An 18,163-nucleotide genomic window follows, 5' to 3' on the forward strand; every position below is an offset into this window, starting at 1 on the left:
AATCTTCTTTTATATTACTGGCTAGTTTACCCTCATATTTAATCTTCTCCCTCCTTATTTCTTTTTTAGTTGTCCTCTGTTGGTCTTTGTAGGCTTCCCAATCCCCTGGTTTCCCACTGCTCTTCGCCGATGTTGAGTTTCATCATTGATGTCTGCCCTCGCTGAGCGGAAGCTTCCAAGGTATGAAAATGATCCACGTTGCCCAATGGTTTGCTGTGGATCTTGATAGTCAGGGGCAAAATTGCACAGCAGGAGCAGGCTGGTACAGGGCCTTCACCTTCCAGACGTTTTGCCTAAGACCCATTCTTTCATATGCCTCTGTGAACATGTGGGCAGTAGTTTGGAGCGTGGGCAGTAGTTTGGAGCGCAGCCTGTGTGTGCATACACAATCATCGTCAGCGTACTGCAGCTTGATGGCAGGGGTTGGGGTGATCTTGGTTCTGGACTGGAGGCAGCATAGGTCGAATAGTTTCCCACTCATCCTGTAGAGCAGTTCCACTATCGCAGGGAGCTTCCTGAAGATGGGGTGGAGTGTCGCAGCTATGAAGATGGAAAAGAGCATTGGTGCGATGACACAGCCTTGCTTGGCCCTAGTTTGCACTCGAATTGGGTCTGTAGCAGATCTGTTGGTAAGGATCGTGCATGCCCGACACAAGTCTCCCAAAACAAGCTCTCTATTCCAAGCTTCATTATGGCAAGCAGTTACCAGGCGGGCAGAAGAAACATTTCAGGGGTGCCCACAAAGCCTCCCTGAAAAAATGCAACATCCTCACAGATATGTGGGACTCCCTTGCTGCAGATCACCCAAACTGGAGCAGAAATGTACACGAAGGTGCCAACCATTTTGAATGTCTCCAATAGGCCCAGGTGGAGGCCAAGCGCAAACCAAAGAAGAAGCATACCAAAATCTGAGCATCCCACCCACTTGCTTCATCAAACACTAACTGCCCCACCTGTGGCACAGTATGCAGATCCAGCATTGGGCTTTTTAGTCACCTCAGGACCCACAACCCCAGAATAAAAGAAAGTCATCGTCGGTCCCGAGGGACTGCCCAAGAAGGAAGATCCTTTGGCGCCAAATACCTCTGCTTAACCTGCCCCCATATCCCTCTATTCCCATCTCCCTAGTGTTTGCATCCCATTAAAAACATTACGGCTATCTGCTTCAGCCATTCCACATGGTATTAGAGTTCCATATTCACAACATTCACTGTGCGAAGGAGAGTCTAATTACCGTTCAGTTGTTCCAAGAAGATGGTGGGAGCTCCTTCAGATCTGCCATGAAAATATCTGATTTGTGAAATGTAGGCCTACGTCACAGATCATACTTTCCCTTCCTTCCTCTCCCTATACACTTTTCGCACATTCAAGCCTTAAGAACTGCATCTTAATCCTTAGCATTTCCTTAGCAAAAGTGTGAGGTGATACACTTTGGAAGTAGTAATCTGACAAGGAAGTATTCAATGAATGGCATGACACTAGGAAGTTCTGAGCAACAAAGGGACCTTGGCGCGTGTGTCCATAGATCTCTGAAGGCAGAGGGGAATGTTAGTGGTGTGGTGAAAAAGGCATATTTATCAATCGAGGCATAGATTACAAAAGTAGGGAGGTCATGTTGGAGTTGTATAGAACCTTGGTGAGGCCACAGCTGGAGTACTGTGTGCAGTTCTGGTCATCACATAAAAGGAAGGATGTGATTGCACTGGAGGGGGTGCAGAGGAGATTCACCAGGTTGTTGCCTGGGATGAAACATTTAAGTTATGAAGAAAGGTTGGATAGACTTGGGTTGTTTTCATTGGAGCAGAGAAGACTGAGGGGCGACCTGATCGAGGTGTACAAGATTATGAGGGGCATGGACAGGGTGGATAGGGAGCAGCTGTTCCCTTTAGTTGAAGGGTCAGTCACGAGGGGACACAAGTTCAAGGTGAGGGGCAGGGGGTTTTTGGGGGGGAGGGGGGGGGGGAATGTGAGGAAAAACTTTTTTACCCAGAGGGTGGTGACGGTCTGGAATGCGCTGTCTGGGAGGGTGGAGGCGGGTTGTCTCACGTCCTTTAAAAAGTGCCCGGATGAGCACTTGGCACATCATAACATTCAAGGCTATCGGCCAAGTGCTGGTAAATGGGATTAGGTAGGTAGATCAGGTGTTTCTCACGTGTCGGTGCAGACTTGATGGGCCGAAGGGCCTCTTCTGCACTGTGTGATTCTGTGATTTCCAAGGCTTACCAATTAAACCAAAATCATGGTAATTAACTTAAAATTATGGTGGGATGTCCACCATCCTCGCTCATGCAGGCTAGATCTACTTGCTTATCCAGATTTATAGTGAAAGATGAGCACAGAATAACTAAAAGAATGGGCATCTGAGAAGTGGATAGAGCAGGTCATGTTTCTAGAAGTGGGGGTGGAGCAAGTGGACCAAGTCATTCAGAAGGAAGCCATATCTGCAGAGGGTCATCAGGGAACAATTCTCTTTCTTCAATTTCAGCAGTGACAAGGGCACGGTCAGTGAAGACTGACATCTTCAGTTCACAGGAGGTTGAGAGTGAAATCTGTCAATTGCTGCAGCCACAACCACAGCCCAAAAGCAGGGCAAGGACAACATTGCTGTGGCTCTTAATTTTTATGCCCCGTTCCTTTCAAGCTGCTGATGGACACACATGCACATCTCGCAGTTTGCAGTGTGCTACTGCATTAGGGAGATCATTGAGACTCTCTATACATTTAGAAACACATTCATCTCATTTACTTTTGCCAAAGACAAGGAGGAGGAGTGAGCACAAGGTTTGGCATATATTGCTCAAATTTGAAATCAGAACAAGGTATAAAAATCTGTGCGCGCTCGTGGGGGGTGGTGGTGGTGGTGGTGAAAAGAATCACACCACAACAAGCCATACCTTACATATATGGTGAACAAAAAAGCACCAATTTTAAAAAAATTACAATTCCAAGTCTCATTGTTCTGCATTTATTTAATCTGGGTCAGACCAGATCGCATACTGATGTTTCTGTGGCAAAAAACAGAAACACAGTGGGCCTAGCTACATAGCTACAGCCTCATTTCTAATGTCAAGTTGCTGTCTATTCTCTTTGACGATGCCATCACTCCTGCCTCCTCACCCAAGTGCTGAGTTCTCCAATAAATTCCTCCAGTAAAACATAGAAAATAGTAGGTAATTGTCGGAAGAATAAAAAGGCGACTTATTATTTAGTACAGAGGGATCTGGGTGTCCTCGTGCATGAATCGCTGAAAGCTAGTATGCAGGTACAGCAGGTAATAAGGAAGGCAAATGGAATTTTGGCATTTATTGCGAAAGGAATAGGATGTAAAAATAGGGAAGTGTTGTTGCAACTGTACAAGGCATTGGTGAGACTGCACCTGGATTACTGTGCACAGTTTTGGTCCCCTTACTTGAGGAAGGATGTGGTTGCATTGGAGGTGGTTCAGAGGAGGTTCACTAGATTGATTCCAGAGATGCGGGGCTTGTCTTATAAGGAGAGATTGAGCAGTTTAGGCCTATGCTCGCTAGAGTTTATAAGGATGAGAAGAGATCTAATTAAGGTATATAAGATGTTAAAGGGGATAGACAAAGTAGGCATAGAGCGGATGTTTCTCCTTGTGGGGCATTCTAGAACGAGAGACCATAGTTTTAGGCTAAGTAGATTTAAATCAGAGATGAGGAGGAATTACTTTTCTCAAAGGGTCGTGAATCTGTGGAATTCACTACCTCAGAGTGCAGTGGATGCCAGGACGTTGAATAAATTTAAGGAGGAGATAGACAGATTTTCAATTAGTAACAGGTTGAAAGGTTATGGAGAGAGGGCGGGAAACTGGAGTTGAGGCCGAAATGATATCAGCTATAATCGTATTGAATGGCAGGGCAGGCTCGAGGGGCTGAATTGCCTACTCCTGCTCCTAGTTCTTACGTTTTTATTTAGCCCTTCGAGCCTGCTCCGCCATTCAATATGATCATGACTGATCCTCTATCTCAACGCCACACTCCCGCTCTCTCCCCATACCCCTTGACACCTTTAGAGTCTAGAAATCTATTTCCTTCTTAAATAAATTCAGTGACTTGGCCTCCACAGCCTTCTGTGGTAGAGAATTCCATAGGTTCACCACCCTCTGAGTGAAGAACTTTCTCCTCATCTCAGTCCTAAGTGGCCTACCCTGTATCCTGAGATTCTGATCCCTTGTTCTAGACTCCCCAGCCAGAGGAAACATCATCCCTGCATCCTGTCTGTCCAGCCCAGTCAGGGTTTCATACCTTTCAATGAGATCCCCTCTCATTCTTCTAAACTCCAGTGAATACAGGCCTAGTCAACCTAATCTCTCCTCATACGAAAATCCTGCCATCCCAGGAATCAGTCTGGTGAACCTTTGCTGCACTCCATCTATGGCAAATATATCCTTTCTTAAGGAGATCAAAACTGCACGGAATACTCCAGACGTGGTCTCACCAAGGCCCTGTATAGCTGCAGTAGGACATCCGTGCTCCTGTACTCAAGTCCTCTTGCAATGAAGGCCAACATACCATTTGCCTTCTTAACTGCTTGCTGCACCTGCATGCTTGCTTTCAGTGATTGGTGTACAATGACACCCAGGTCTCTTTGTACATCAACATTTCCCAATCTATCACCATTTAAATAACACTCTGCCATTCTGTTTTTCCCACCAAAGTGGATAACTTCACACTTATCCACACTTCCACTTTCCCTGAAATCTCCAATGACATTGTCACCACAATGTCCATTCTCATTCTCTGTGAAGTATTCACTAAGGTTGATCACACTACCTTCCTCCAATGCCTCTCTTCTGCTATCCAACTATATGGGACTGCCCTTGCATTGTTCCATTTCTATATAGCTCTGCACAGTCAATGCATTTTGTTACAAATATGAAGTTTATAAGATTATGTTTTGGGACTGGCTCTTTAATTTCAGGTAAAATGGAGTAGTGAAGGGGATAATGTGACATGCTCTGAATAATACCCGACAAAAAGCTGGGTGGCTTGGGTGCTATGGGGACAAGGGGGGCCAAAGTTGACTAGGAAGATGGTGCAGGATGTGCACACCTGTAAACAATAGCAAGGGCAGTTATGCTGACTGTGGGTTGCCTGTTGTTCGCAAAGTCTCACAGGACGGTGTTAGGAATGTCAGGCTTTATAAATGGCTATACTTTTAGCTGTTTGTTTAATTCCAAGATAAAATGGAGTGGAGGGTGGGACGGGGGGGGTGATGACTAGAGGACAGCTGATTAGCATTTTTACCTGGATACAAGGCCCATGTGATTTACACAACCATGTGGATGGGCTTTGGAAAAGGAAAAGTCAGTAGAAAGCCACTGTGATATCAGGTTGCGGTTTTTCTAGTTGTATCATAAGCTCTCAGACACAAGTCAGTATATGTGTGTGTGAGAGAGAGAGAGAAAATAGTGAGTGAACTGAATAGTGTTTAGACAATCGAAATGCAGAAAATCTGAAATAAAAAAAGAAAATGTTGGAAATAGTCAGGTTGTGGCACCATCTGTGGAGGGAAACAGAGTAACATTTCAAGTCTGTGTCACCTTTTATCAGTTCTGCAACACTTTGCCAATCACAACCTGGCAACTTGAAAACACTTAATTTATCCCTACCTCCTTCTTCCTGCCCATTAATCAATCATCCATCCATGCTAATACATTACCCCCAACTCCATGAGCCCTTGTGTTGCATGGCGCCTTATCAAATGCCTTTTGGACATCCAAGTATACTGCATTTACTAGCTCCACTTTACCTCCACTAAAATAGTTACATCCTAAAAAACCCCTCAAATAAATTTATCAAACAGGATTTCCCTTTCATTAAACTATGTTGACTTGATCTAATTGTAGTAGGCTTCTCTAAGTGCATTGTTAAGACTTCATAAATAAATTCCAGCACTTTCCTGATGACTGATGTCAGGCTAACTGGCCTGCAAGTTCCCTGTTTTCTCTCTCCCTCCTTTCTTGTATAGCGGTGTTACATTTGCTAACTTCCAAACTGGCTGAGACCATTCCAGAATCTAGGGAATTTTGGAAAATCAAAACCAGCACACCCATTATCTCTGCAGCTCTCTTTGGAATTCTAAGATGTAGGCCATCAGGTCCTGGGAATTTGTTGGGGTTTTAGTCCCCTGAGTTTCTCCAGTACTTTTTCTTCTCCTGATAATAATTACCTTAAGTTCCTTCTTCTTATTAGCGACGAAGTTACCCTCTATTCTTGGTATGTAATTTGTGTTTTCTACTGTGAAGACAAAGTATTTGTTCAATGTCTCTGCCATTTCCTCATTCTGCATGATAATTCCTCCCGTCTCTGCCTCTTAAGGAACCAACATTTATTTTAGCTACGCGCTTCCTTTTTAGATACTTATAAAAGCTCTTCCAATCTATTTTTATTTTGCTGGATATTTTACTCTCATATTATATTTTTTCCCCTTTTAAATCAACTTTTTGATGGTCCTCTGGTTTGTAAAACACTCCCTATCTTCAAACTTGCTGCTATTCTTTGCAACATTATAAGCCTCTTCTTTCAATCTACTACTATCCTTAACCTCCATTGTAAGCATGGTATTACCTTTCTCAGAGTTCTTATTTTTCAATGGAATGTATTTTGGTTGAACATTTTGAATTGTTTCTTTAAATGTATATTTACTACCATAAATTTTAGTCCATTTACTCAATCAATCAATCTTAGACAGTTCACCCCTCAAACTTAAAGCCAATTATGTAGGTGTAAGATTGTTTGTGATTGGATTGGAGTATGCTGTTTTCAAAGTTAATGTGGAATTCAATTATATTAATGATCACTATTTCCCTAGTGAATCTTTTACTATGACATTACTAATTAACCTTGCCTCATTGTACAAGATTGAGGGTCATGGACAGGGTGGATAGGGAGCAGCTGTTCCCCTTAGTTGAAGGGTCAGTCACAAGGGGACAGAAATTCAAGGTGAGGGGCAGGAGGTTTAGGGGGGGATGCGAGGAAAAATCTTTTTACTCAGAGGGTGGTGACGGTCTGGAATGCACTGCCTGGGAGGGTGGTGGAGGCGGGTTGCCTCATCCTTTAAAAAGTACCTGGATGAGCATTTGGCACGTCATAACATTCAAGGCTATGGGCCAAGTGCTGGTAAATGGGATTAGGTAGGTATGTCAGGCGTTTCTCATGTGTTGGTGCAGACTCGATGGGCCGAAGGGCCTCTTCTGCACTGTGTGATTCTGTGATTGCACAATATTAGATTTAAAAAAGCTTTATTTCTAATTGGTACTACAACATATTGCTCCAGTAAACTCTCATTACAAGCACTTACAAACTCCTCTTCCAGATCACCTTTGCTCATTTGATTAATCCAATCTATATGAAGGTTAAAGCCTCCCACACTATTCCATTGCCTTTGGAGCTTGTATGAATAACTTATTTAATGCTCTGTTCAATGGTATAACCAAAGTTAAGAGGCCTAAAAACTATTCCCACCAGCATTTTCTGACCCTTGCTATTCCTAATCTCCACTCATACTGTCTATATTTCTGTCCCAAGATCCTTTCTCACAATTGTCCTTTTATTTAAAATCTTTCACAGGACGAAAGCATCATTGGCTAGGCTAGCCTTTGTTGCCTATCCCTAACTGCCCTCGAGAAGATGGTGCTGAGCCGCCTACTTCAACCATTGCATTTCATCTGTTGTAGGCTGACCCACAGTGCTGTTGGGGAGGAAGTTCCAGGCTTTGACACAGCGACAGCGAAGGAATGGAGACATACAATAGCTCCAAGTCAGGACGGTCTGCGGCTTGGAGGTAAACTTGAAGGTTGTGGTGTTCCCGTGTATTTGTCCTTCTAGGTGATAGAGGTCACATGTTTGGAAGGTGCTGTCGAGGGAGGCTTGGTGAGTTGTTGCAGTGTATCTCGTAGATGGTGCACACTGCAGCCACTGTCCATTGGTGAGGGGAGTGAATGTTTAAGGTGGTGGATGGGATGCCAATGAAGAGGGCTGCTTTGTCCCAGATGGTGTTGAGCTTCAAGTATTGTTGAAGCTGCACTCATTCAGGCAAGTGAATACACTCCTTACTTGTGCCTTATAGGTGGTGGACAGGCCTTATGAGGTCAGGAGGTGAGATACTCCCTCAGAATTCCCAACCTCTGACCTGGTCTTGTAGCCACAATATTTATAGGGCTGGTCCAGCTCAGTTTCTGGGCAATGGTAACCCCCAGGATGTTGATAGTGGGGATTCAGCATTGATAATGCCATTGAATGTCAAGGGGACATGGTTAGATTCTCTCTAGTTGGAGATGGTCAGTGCCTGGCACTTGTGTGGCATGAATGTTACTTGCCATTTATCAGCTCAAGTCTGGACGTTGTCCAGCCTTCTGTATTTGTACATGGCCTGCTTCGGTATGCGAGGAGTCGCGAATGGTACAAATACTGTGCAATCATCAGCAAATATCCCCACGTCTGACCTTTCGATGGACGAAAGAACATTGATGAAGCAGTTGAAGATGGTGGAGCCTAGGACACCACCCTGAAGAGCTCTTGCAGTGATGTCCTGGGGCTGAGATGATTAACCTCCGACAACCACAACCAGCTTCCTTTGTGCTAGGTATGACTCCAATCTATGGAGAATTTTCCACGATTCCTATTGACTCCAGTTTTGCTAGGCTCCTTGATACCATACTCAGTCAAATGCTGCCTTGATGTCAAGGGCAGTCACTCTCATCTCATCTCTTGAGTTCAGCCCTTTTGTCCAAGCTTGGACCAGGGTTGCAATGGGGCCAGGAGCTACATGGCGCTGGCAGAACCCTAAACGAGCGTCAGTGAGCAGTTTATTGCTGTATAACTGCTGCTTGGTAGCAGTATCAAGCACACCTTCCATCACTTTGCTGATGATCGAGGGGAGACTCTTGAGGCAGTAACTGACCGGGTTCAGCCAGGTCCTCATGCCATCCTTTATCATCAGTTTTATTACCTATCCTTTTTCCATTTTGCCTGTCTTTTTGAAATGTTGTGTACCCTGCAATATCTATTTCCCAACTTTGCCCTCCTTGTACCATGAGCTGGATTTTATGGGGTGCCGTATTTCCTGCCTTCTGACTAAAAGGTTGATAGGGAACCCGACCACCAAAAAGCTGGATGCCCCATAGCCATTCTTACACTGGAAGCAGCATTAAATTGCCTAAGGTCAAAACTTCCGCTCCTATTTGGAGAGGGAGTCCTGCCTTAGGAGAACTGCCAGCAAAACCAATTAGCTAGCAGCTCTGTAATCCCAGCAGCACAGGTTCAATTGGTGGCCACTGCAGGCAGTCTCTGAGCAAGAGGAGGTTATGGAGCTGGACTTCAAGGTAAGTCTGGGATATTGGTGGAGCTTGGCTAGCAGACTGCAGTGAGGGGGATAAGGAACCAAGGCTGGGGCGGGCGGGGGCTTTTATCAGACAAGGACCCATGAAGAAGGTCCCCTAACTTGTCTAACACTAGCCCCCGCCGTAAAAACTGCTAGGCTACAAATCTGGTGTGGGCCTTCCTCTGCCATGGGTGAAATAGTGGCAGAGGCAGAATGAGGAACTTACTGGACCTCAATTGGCCCAATGGTAGACTGACTGTCTGACACCTCCCCCGCCCACTGTAAAATGGGAGACAGGTCAGAGGTGGGCGAGAAGGTAGTGGGAGGGCGGCACACTGTATTTTACGAGTCTCCCCCCCCCCACCACACACACCCCACCCCCCCGCCCACCAACCCGCCTTCAAACAAACTGGTGTCATGGTGAGAAGTCCAGCCCCATGTTTCTGTAATGACAATTAAATCTGAACCATTTCTCTCTATTTGTGCCACTAGTTCATCTATCTTATTGCCAATCCCACATGCTACAGCTGCAACACATCACTTACCCTGCCATCTTTATTGTATTTAACTAATTAGGTTCCAAGTTCAGAAATACCACTCAACTGTTATCCGTATTATACAGTGCTGTCTCTCTCAAATCTGGCAGTCCAAAAACCGGAGTTGTCCGAAAACTAGACATTTTTAGAAGGTGCCATGCATCAATTTTAACTGAGTAAAATAAAAAACTTACCTGGGCAATTCGATTAGATGCTGTATTGGCGCAGTGTGGTGCCTGACTAGTTAACCCCTTCGCTGATTACACGCTGGTCTATTCCCAAGCTCCGAGCAACCCTTGACACCACCTGACCCAGCTTGACATGAACCACTCATGGTCCGAGCCGTCTGACCCGAAACATGGCAGGATCTGAAATCTGGCATGGCCTTGGTCCCGAGGTTGCCGGTTTTGAGATACTATACCTGTACTAAGTAGTTTGGCTAGTGCCCCATTTAGAGGGATAGAATCTTAAATTCACCAATCACCTACCTGCTCACCTAATTAATGCCATTGAACCCTCACCCTACTGAAGGCTGGAAAAAAGGTATAAAAAGTATCACCTCCTTCCCCCTTTGCTCTGAATTCCCAAATTAGCACTCATTCCTCATCATCTCCACTCTGTGCTCCCATCACCTGGCTTGGTCTGCTCCACTCACAAGTGGGGTCCATGTACTGGCAGTTTAACATTTGCTGCTAGAGGATGAGCAATTCTGGACTCATTTCATCAATCCTAGGGTGAGAGACAGAAAGCTTATATTGGTCTCTTCTGTCAGAAATATACAGGGGGTCGACAAAGAGGCCTGAATTGGGGCAAAAACAGAAACAGAAATACCTGGAAAAACTCAGCAAGTCTGGCAGCATCAGCGGAGAAGAGCACAGTTGACGTTTCAAGTCCTCATGACCCTTCAACAGAACTAAGTAAAAATAGGAAAGGGGTGATATATAAGCTGGTTTAAGTGGGGGGAGAAGGGGGTGGGGGGGTTGTTGGGACAAGCAGCCAGTGATAGGAGGAGATAACCCCCTGAAACTAAGTGCTTTGCTGAGCATTGAACGTTCAGCGTCAGAGAGGGGAAGGTCAGGGGGTATAGTGAATACACGGCCGGGGCTAGGATTGGAAGATGGAGTGGGGACATCCACCACTACTCTCCTCCGTCTGGCTGAACTTGTTCTCACACTGAACAATTTCTCCTTTAACTCCTCTCACTTCCTCCAAATAAAAGGTATGGCTATGGGTACCCACATGGGCCCCAGCTATAACTGTCTCTTTATGGGGTATGTGGAACATTCCTTGTTCTAGTCCTACTCCGGCCCCCTCCCACAACACTTTCTCGGGTCCATCGATGATTACTTCGGTGCTGCTTCATGCTCTCATCGGGACCTGGAAAAATTTATTAATTTTGTTTCCAATCTCCACCATTTTTTTCACATGGTCCATCTCTGACACTTCCCTTCCCTTCCTTGACACCTCTGTCTCAATTTCTGGTGACAGACTGTCCACCAATATGCATTACAAGCCTACCGACTCCCACAGCTACCTCGACTACAGCTCCTCACACCCCGCTTCCTGTAAGGACTCCATCCCATTCTCTCAGTTCCTTCGCCTCCGTCGCATCTGTTCTGATGATGCTACCTTCAAAAACAGTTCCTCTGACATGTCCTCCTTCTTCCTTAACCGAGGTTTTCCACCCACGGTAATAGACAGGGCCCTCAACCGTGTCCGGCCCATCTCCCGCGCATCCGCCCTCACGCCTTCTCCTCCCTCCCAGAAACATGATAGGGTCCCCCTTGTCCTCACTTATCACCCCACCAGCCTCCGCATTCAAAGGATCATCCTCCGCCATTTCCGCCAACTCCAGCACGATGCCACCACCAAACACATCTTCCCTTCACCCCACCTGGCGGCATTCCATAGGGATCGTTCCCTCCGTGACACCCCGGTCCACTCCTTCATCACCCCCTACTCCTCAACCCCCTCTTACGGCACCTCCCCATGCAAACGCAGAATATGCAACACCTGCCCCTTCACTTCCTCTCTCCTCACCGTCCAAGGGCCCAAACACTCCTTTCAAGTGAAGCAGCATTTCACTTGCACTTCCCTCAATTTAGTCTACTGCATTCGTTGCTCCTAATGCGGTTTCCACTACATTGGAGAGACCAAACGCAGACTGGGTGACCGCTTTGCAGAACACCTTCGGTCTGTCCGCAAGCATTATCCAGACCTCCCTGTCGCTTGCCATTTTAACATTCCACCCTGCTCTCTTGCCCACATGTCTGTCCTTGGCTTGCTGCATTGTTCCAGTGAAGCTCAATGCAAACTGGAGGAACAGCACCTCGTCTTCCGACTAGGCACTTTACAGCCTTCCGGAATATTGAGTTCAACAATTTTAGATCTTGAACTCCCTCTTCCATCCCCACCCCCTTTCCGTTTCTTCCCCCTCCTTTTTGTTTTTTTCCAATAATTTGTATAGATTTTTCTTTTCCGACCTATTTCCATTATTTTTAAATGTATTTCCACCCATCGTTTATCTATACCTTTTATGCCCTTTTAGTCTTATTTCACCCCACCCCCACTAGAGCTATCTGTACCTTGCTTGTCCTGCTCTCCACTCTTAATTAGCACATTCCTTTAGATAATATCACCACCTCTTTGTTCTGTTGTCTGTGACATCTTTTGGTTATCTCCTCCTATCACTGGCTGCTTGTCCCAACAACCGCCCCCCACCCCCTGCCTTAAACCAGCTTATATTTCACCCCTTTCCTATTTTTACTTAGTTCTGTTGAAGGGTCATGAGGACTCGAAACGTCAACTGTGCTCTTCTCCGCCGATGCTTCCAGGCCTGCTGAGTTTTTCCAGGTATTTCTGTTTCTGTTTTGGATTTCTAGCATCTGCAGTTTTTGGTTTTTATCCCTGAATCGGGGCAGTTGGAGAAGGGAGGTGCTCGACCCAAGTCCTGCCTTAGTCAAGTTGTCCAGAATCTGGGCCTGCAGAAGATGCACAAATGAAGGGACCGCTGGAGGACCTACAGCTCGTCAGGTCCCTAGACACATATGCAAGGGCATGGACCCAGCTCCTCTGGTAACGAGACCACAACTCCCCCTTCTACTTGCTAGAAAAAAAAGATAGAGGGCCCATAAGCAGCTCTTGGGACAGCTGGCTGCTGATGGATCCCTGGTCTTGGATCTATAGGGCATCAATGCCAAAACTCATGCCTAATACTAGGTTCTGTTCTCGCCTAATCCAAGGACACAGGCAGAGATTTGTGGGAGGACCTGACAAAGGTCTGCCCAGAGGGCACCGAGCTGATCAATGCTCCACTTAGCCTTGCGCAACTGATGACATAACGCTTGCGGGGCAAGTCTCCATGGCCGGATGGGGATGGCCCTGGAACTCATAAAACATTATGGAATATCTGGGGCTTGACAGGGTGGGCGTGGGGACGCCCCTTTCAGCACACGCCAGTCACTGCCGAAGAGGGGCAATTTTCATCTGTCTATGAAGTGGTATCCAGTCTCCCTCCTTATAATCTGTGCTAAGATCTTTGCCAGGGCAATGTCAGCTTTCCCATGTTCTCAGCAAGGAACGACTGGGAGCAATGTTCTGGACTTCAAATGGGCATGTTGTAGGCGGACTCTCTGCTGGAGGAACTCAAACCTGCTCTACCTCGGGGTCTATGTTGGCCCTACCAAGGAAGTTTCAACAGCATACTGGCAAGAGCTGGAGGCCAAAGTCACTGTTTGCCTAGGGTGCTGGACAAAACTGCTCTGAATGCTGTCCTAAAGGGTTCAAACGCTGGTCATAAATCAGCTGATAGACGGTATGCTGTGATAACAGTTGGTCACTCTGGTGGAAAAACGTGACTCCCTGCAGGACATGCCCGTCCTTTGCAAAGAACTGAACAGGCTCTAAAACAAGATCATCTCCAGCCGAGTTTTCTCCCTAACAGGAGCAATAGCTAACCTGTGAAAGCCAATAAGGAATTCACTGCTCACAAACAGTTTCAGGTGGCTGGTGGAGGAGAGGGCCCTGCTAGCAAGGTGACCAGGGTCAGGGATGTGCTAGATGGTGGTGGAGTGACTGGATGTCACCAGAGGAGCTGGCACAGAGCACATCTTGGTGCAGTATCTCACAGCCAAAGCCACCATGATGCCAAAAGAAATATTTGGTCCTAACTCCACTAGGCATATCGAGGAGGCTGAAATATGTGAAGCAATTCTCTCTGAACTGACCTTCATTTAGATGGAATTTCTCATGTGCCAGACCATGAAGCCTCCCTTGCACAGAAGAGTTTCCTGTATGGGTTGCTCCTGCACAATCTCCACTTCATCGGCTTCTGCCTTCTGGACCCAGCGGAATATTTTTTCAAAGGCGTAAAACTTTTAAATGTTGATTTTCAGAGACACTCGTGTTTATTCATGCAAAATGAACATGCAGGTACGTAGTGAATAGCTTCACACTTCCACATAAAACACTCCATCTGCCAATCTACTTGTTGCCTATTCATATTACCTTGTCTACATCACTTTGCGTTCTCACCTAGTTTTGCATCATCAGCAAACTTGGATACATTACTCTCACTCTCTTCACTGAAATCATTAACCTAGATAGTAAATAGTTGAGCGCCAGCATTGACCTTTACGGCACTTCAATTACAGCCAGTCAACGTGCAAGTACCTCATTTAACCCTACTCTCCGCTGCCTATTCATTAATCAATCATCCATCCATGCTAATATATTACCCCCAACTCTATGAGCTCTTGTCTTCCTGATGCCTTATCAAATGCCCTTTGGAAATGCAAGTATACATCTATTAGCTCTGCTTTATCTACCTACTAGTTACATGCTCAAAAAATTCTAATAAATTTGTCAAATGCAATTTCCCTTTCATAGGACCATGCTGAGTTTGTCAGATCATACCATGGCCTGTAAGTTTCCCGGTTTTTTTCTCCCTTCTTTCTTGAATAGAGATGTTACACTTGCCAATTTTCAATCTATCTAGAACCTAGGGAATTTTGGAAATCGTAACCAGTACATTAACTATCTCTGCCGTTACCTTTTTTAGAACCCTAAATGTAAACCATCAGGTCTTCAGGAATTGTTGGCTTTTAGTCCCTCAACTTTCTCCATTCTTATTCTGGGTAAACGAATGATGGTAATAACAATAGGCATAATGAATACCAAGGGCATTGCAGAGGAAGCTCATAAGCTCATTTAAGAGTCCTTCGAGATTGGGGGTACCACTAATGAAATAGTTAAGTGGAAAAGGATTGAGGGAGGCATGATGCTGGAGAAGGGAGAGAAAAAAAGTGCAGTTTGGGAAGTAGAAGGAAGAACAGAGCAGGACCCTGAAATGAGTGGAAAGACAAAAGGAGCACCCAAAACGGAGTACATGAATGAGGATAGGAGATCTTTACTGAGGAGCGGTCTTAAACTAGAGGTTGATACCAGAAAGGAAAAGCATCCACCTTTGCCTTTTTTGAGGGCAGAAGCCTTTGGCATGAGGCAGTGGTAGAATGTGGACTAGTTCAGGGTTTAGCAGCAGTACAAAGGCTCATTGTGGAGTCAGTGCCAGAAGAGTTAGAGTGGCAGACAGTTCAGCAGCCAGCAAGGAATAATCAAAAAGCAGAGCATGAACCAGGAGCCAGTAAAGTAGCAGATGTGGAAAATTAGAGAAGCAGTAGAGTTTGATTGGGAAAAGACTGAGTTAAGCAGACAGCTCAAGGTGGTAGGGGGCAAGATTCAAATTGGCAACCATACTTATGCTGTTATGGTTGTGCTGTACTTGGAGTAGATTCACACTATTTTAGGTATTGAGAAAAGTACAAGATCCTCTTGGAGCAGTAGCAAAAGGGGGTCATACATGCCCTACTGTGGGTAACACAGTAGATCTTGATGGGTGGATCAGACAGAGTACAAACATCTCTGGCTCAATCAGGAGCAAAGAAAGAGAGATGGAGATGCTAGGGCTTGGCGGATTCATACGTTATGAAATAAATGCATATTCCACCTCACTGTTAGTAATAAAGATGGTACTTTCAAATCCGATAAGAAAGAACTTTTTTAAAAGTGTAACATATATCACATAGCTTTGTTAAGATCAGGGTGCAGATACAGCCTTACCAAAGCACACCTGCTACACAAACATTCGCCAAAACACGAAAACTTTTAAAGCAAGAGCAATATTCTCCATGGCTAAACATCCGAAAAGATGAACCTTCATTAAAAGTGGATCTGGCCCAAAACGCCAACTGATTCGAGTCAAAACTTACCAGTATGTGGAAATACTAAAATATAAACTCATGATGAGTAGATGGGGTTTATAACTATAATTCTTACAAAAAAAGTAAAGCGCTGGCCAACCGCCTCGAGATAGACGAAGCTTGGTTTGTTTCCTACATGAATGTCCGCAAATAGCTTGGGAGCGAAGGGCCAGCGAGCCTCCTGCTCCTACCAGAGGCCTAGTGTTAGAGTGAGCGGAATATCAGCCCCATTTCTCACAGTAACGCCCAGGGACGGAGAAACACACGGCGGACACACCATACTCACAGGACCGGCTGAGAGCACACACCGACCCTCACTCTCCGTCCACTCCCTGCCGGGCCCGGATTTCTTCTCCGCTCCGGCCGCTGACTCACGCTGATAGCCCCGAACCGGAGGCCGAGTGCGGACACTGACGATGGGGCTTCCAACGGACGGACAATAAAGCAGCTTCCTCTTCCTCCATCTCTTCCCCGCAGCCGTCCCCAGTGTGCAACGCACCTGCCACCGCCGCTCTGGCCCAGTCCAGTCCGGTCCGCTCCGGTCCGCTCCTGCCTGATCCCGAGCTCGCGCTTAAACGGTTCTTTATTTGAAGAATCCTCTGCTGGTCCCGCGCTGTTCCGCGGCTGCTGCCATCTGCAGCCGCTATAGGAGCAGTGTTCAGCCCTTCTCTTCAGTTACTCAGTGTAGCTTGTCATTTATTTGTGCTAAATTCATGTCTTTATTTTTTTTTTGCCATTTTTAGCAAAACAATCTCCTGTGGAACTAATTGTTAACCTTCAAGCTCAATCGTGGCAGTAGTCCATGAAGGACCATAAGCTGTCCATTTAGAAAGAGACACACACAATTGGTTATGTAGCCTGAGGGGTACCACCCCACATCAAGCATGGGGCAACAAGGCAGGACAGGTCTCAATGAACTACCACACAGCAGGTATGGGGATTGAACCTGTGTTGTTGGCCTTTGCACGACACTAGCCATTTATCCCTAAGCTAATGATCCCCACCGTATTCTTAATATTACCGTTGCCCACTCCTCCCCTCCCTCAATTTTTCGTGTTGTTCAATTCTAACCAAAATTAGAAAATAATGAAGTTCAATTTTTGTTAACAACTAGTGAAAACATACAAAATTCAATTTATTTCAGTGGCTGTAATGCAACAATCATTCCCATCATTTCTACCTTATATCTAATTGTTAGACAATTTAAACAAAAATGCTGGAAATGCACAGCAGCTACTAAGATTTGGGTGAGTTTTCAGTTCTGATGAAGGTTACATCCCAAACATTAACTTGCCCTTTGCCTTAATAGCTGACAAATCTGTGTATTTTCAGTATATTCTGTTTCAGAATGAAAGTAAACTGCTAACAGTGAACCAGAAATAGTTCAGATGGGATGAAGCAAAGGATTTGAGATGATATGCTAAATTTAATGTGATATAGAACATGGAACCAGTATGGGTCAGTGTAGAAAAGGATGCAGGCAGGAGTTTTGGAAGAGTTGAAGCCTATGAAGTGTGGAGAATCCAGGTTGATTTTCCTCTCCTCCCCCCACCTGTGTGCAATTCAACAGGAAATGCCCAAAATACACACTGCCAGACCTATCCAAAAACAATAGCAGTAGGCCTCTAGATCTGATGCCATCCTGGCAACACTGTTAGAAGGAACTTATCTTTTTGCTGTATTCATGGTTTGCTTCTTAGAGCCTCCAATCCATTGAGGCTGGGCACAAGCATTAAGGTCCATTTACTATGACTACCTTTATATTGGGCTTCTGCCCAGGGTAGGCCAAAGACAATGAGGCAGGAGGCATGGTGATTCACAGCCACCTCATTATCTTGCACCCCAGAAGTAATGTTGCATCACCAAGGAATGGAGACTACTCATCGCAGGTCGCCAACCCTTTTTGTTCTGTTTTGCTCCCAAGAAATAAGTGCAGCTTGGGTATAAAGCCGAATAAACTCTATTCAATCAAGCTCAGAGGTGACAACATCATCGATAAAGGTTTCAGCAATTGTAGGATGAAGT

The 18,163-nt window shown here is 45.6% G+C and overlaps 1 protein-coding gene across 1 annotated transcript in view; it reads right to left on the bottom strand.

The window, feature by feature from the left end:
• The window catches only part of LOC144682785 (putative ribonuclease ZC3H12C), an 83,898-nt gene extending 66,923 nt beyond the window's left edge, over nucleotides 1-16,975 (bottom strand). Inside the window, exon 1 of the mRNA XM_078545488.1 lies at nucleotides 16,425-16,975. The gene's annotated coding sequence lies outside the window, so the exon portion shown is untranslated. The remainder of the gene's footprint in view (nucleotides 1-16,424) is intronic.
• Between the last annotated feature and the right edge of the window lie 1,188 nt (nucleotides 16,976-18,163).

Source organism: Cetorhinus maximus, chromosome 7 (genome assembly GCF_964194155.1).
Source record: "Cetorhinus maximus chromosome 7, sCetMax3.hap1.1, whole genome shotgun sequence".
In the NCBI taxonomy this organism is placed as follows: domain Eukaryota; kingdom Metazoa; phylum Chordata; class Chondrichthyes; order Lamniformes; family Cetorhinidae; genus Cetorhinus; species Cetorhinus maximus.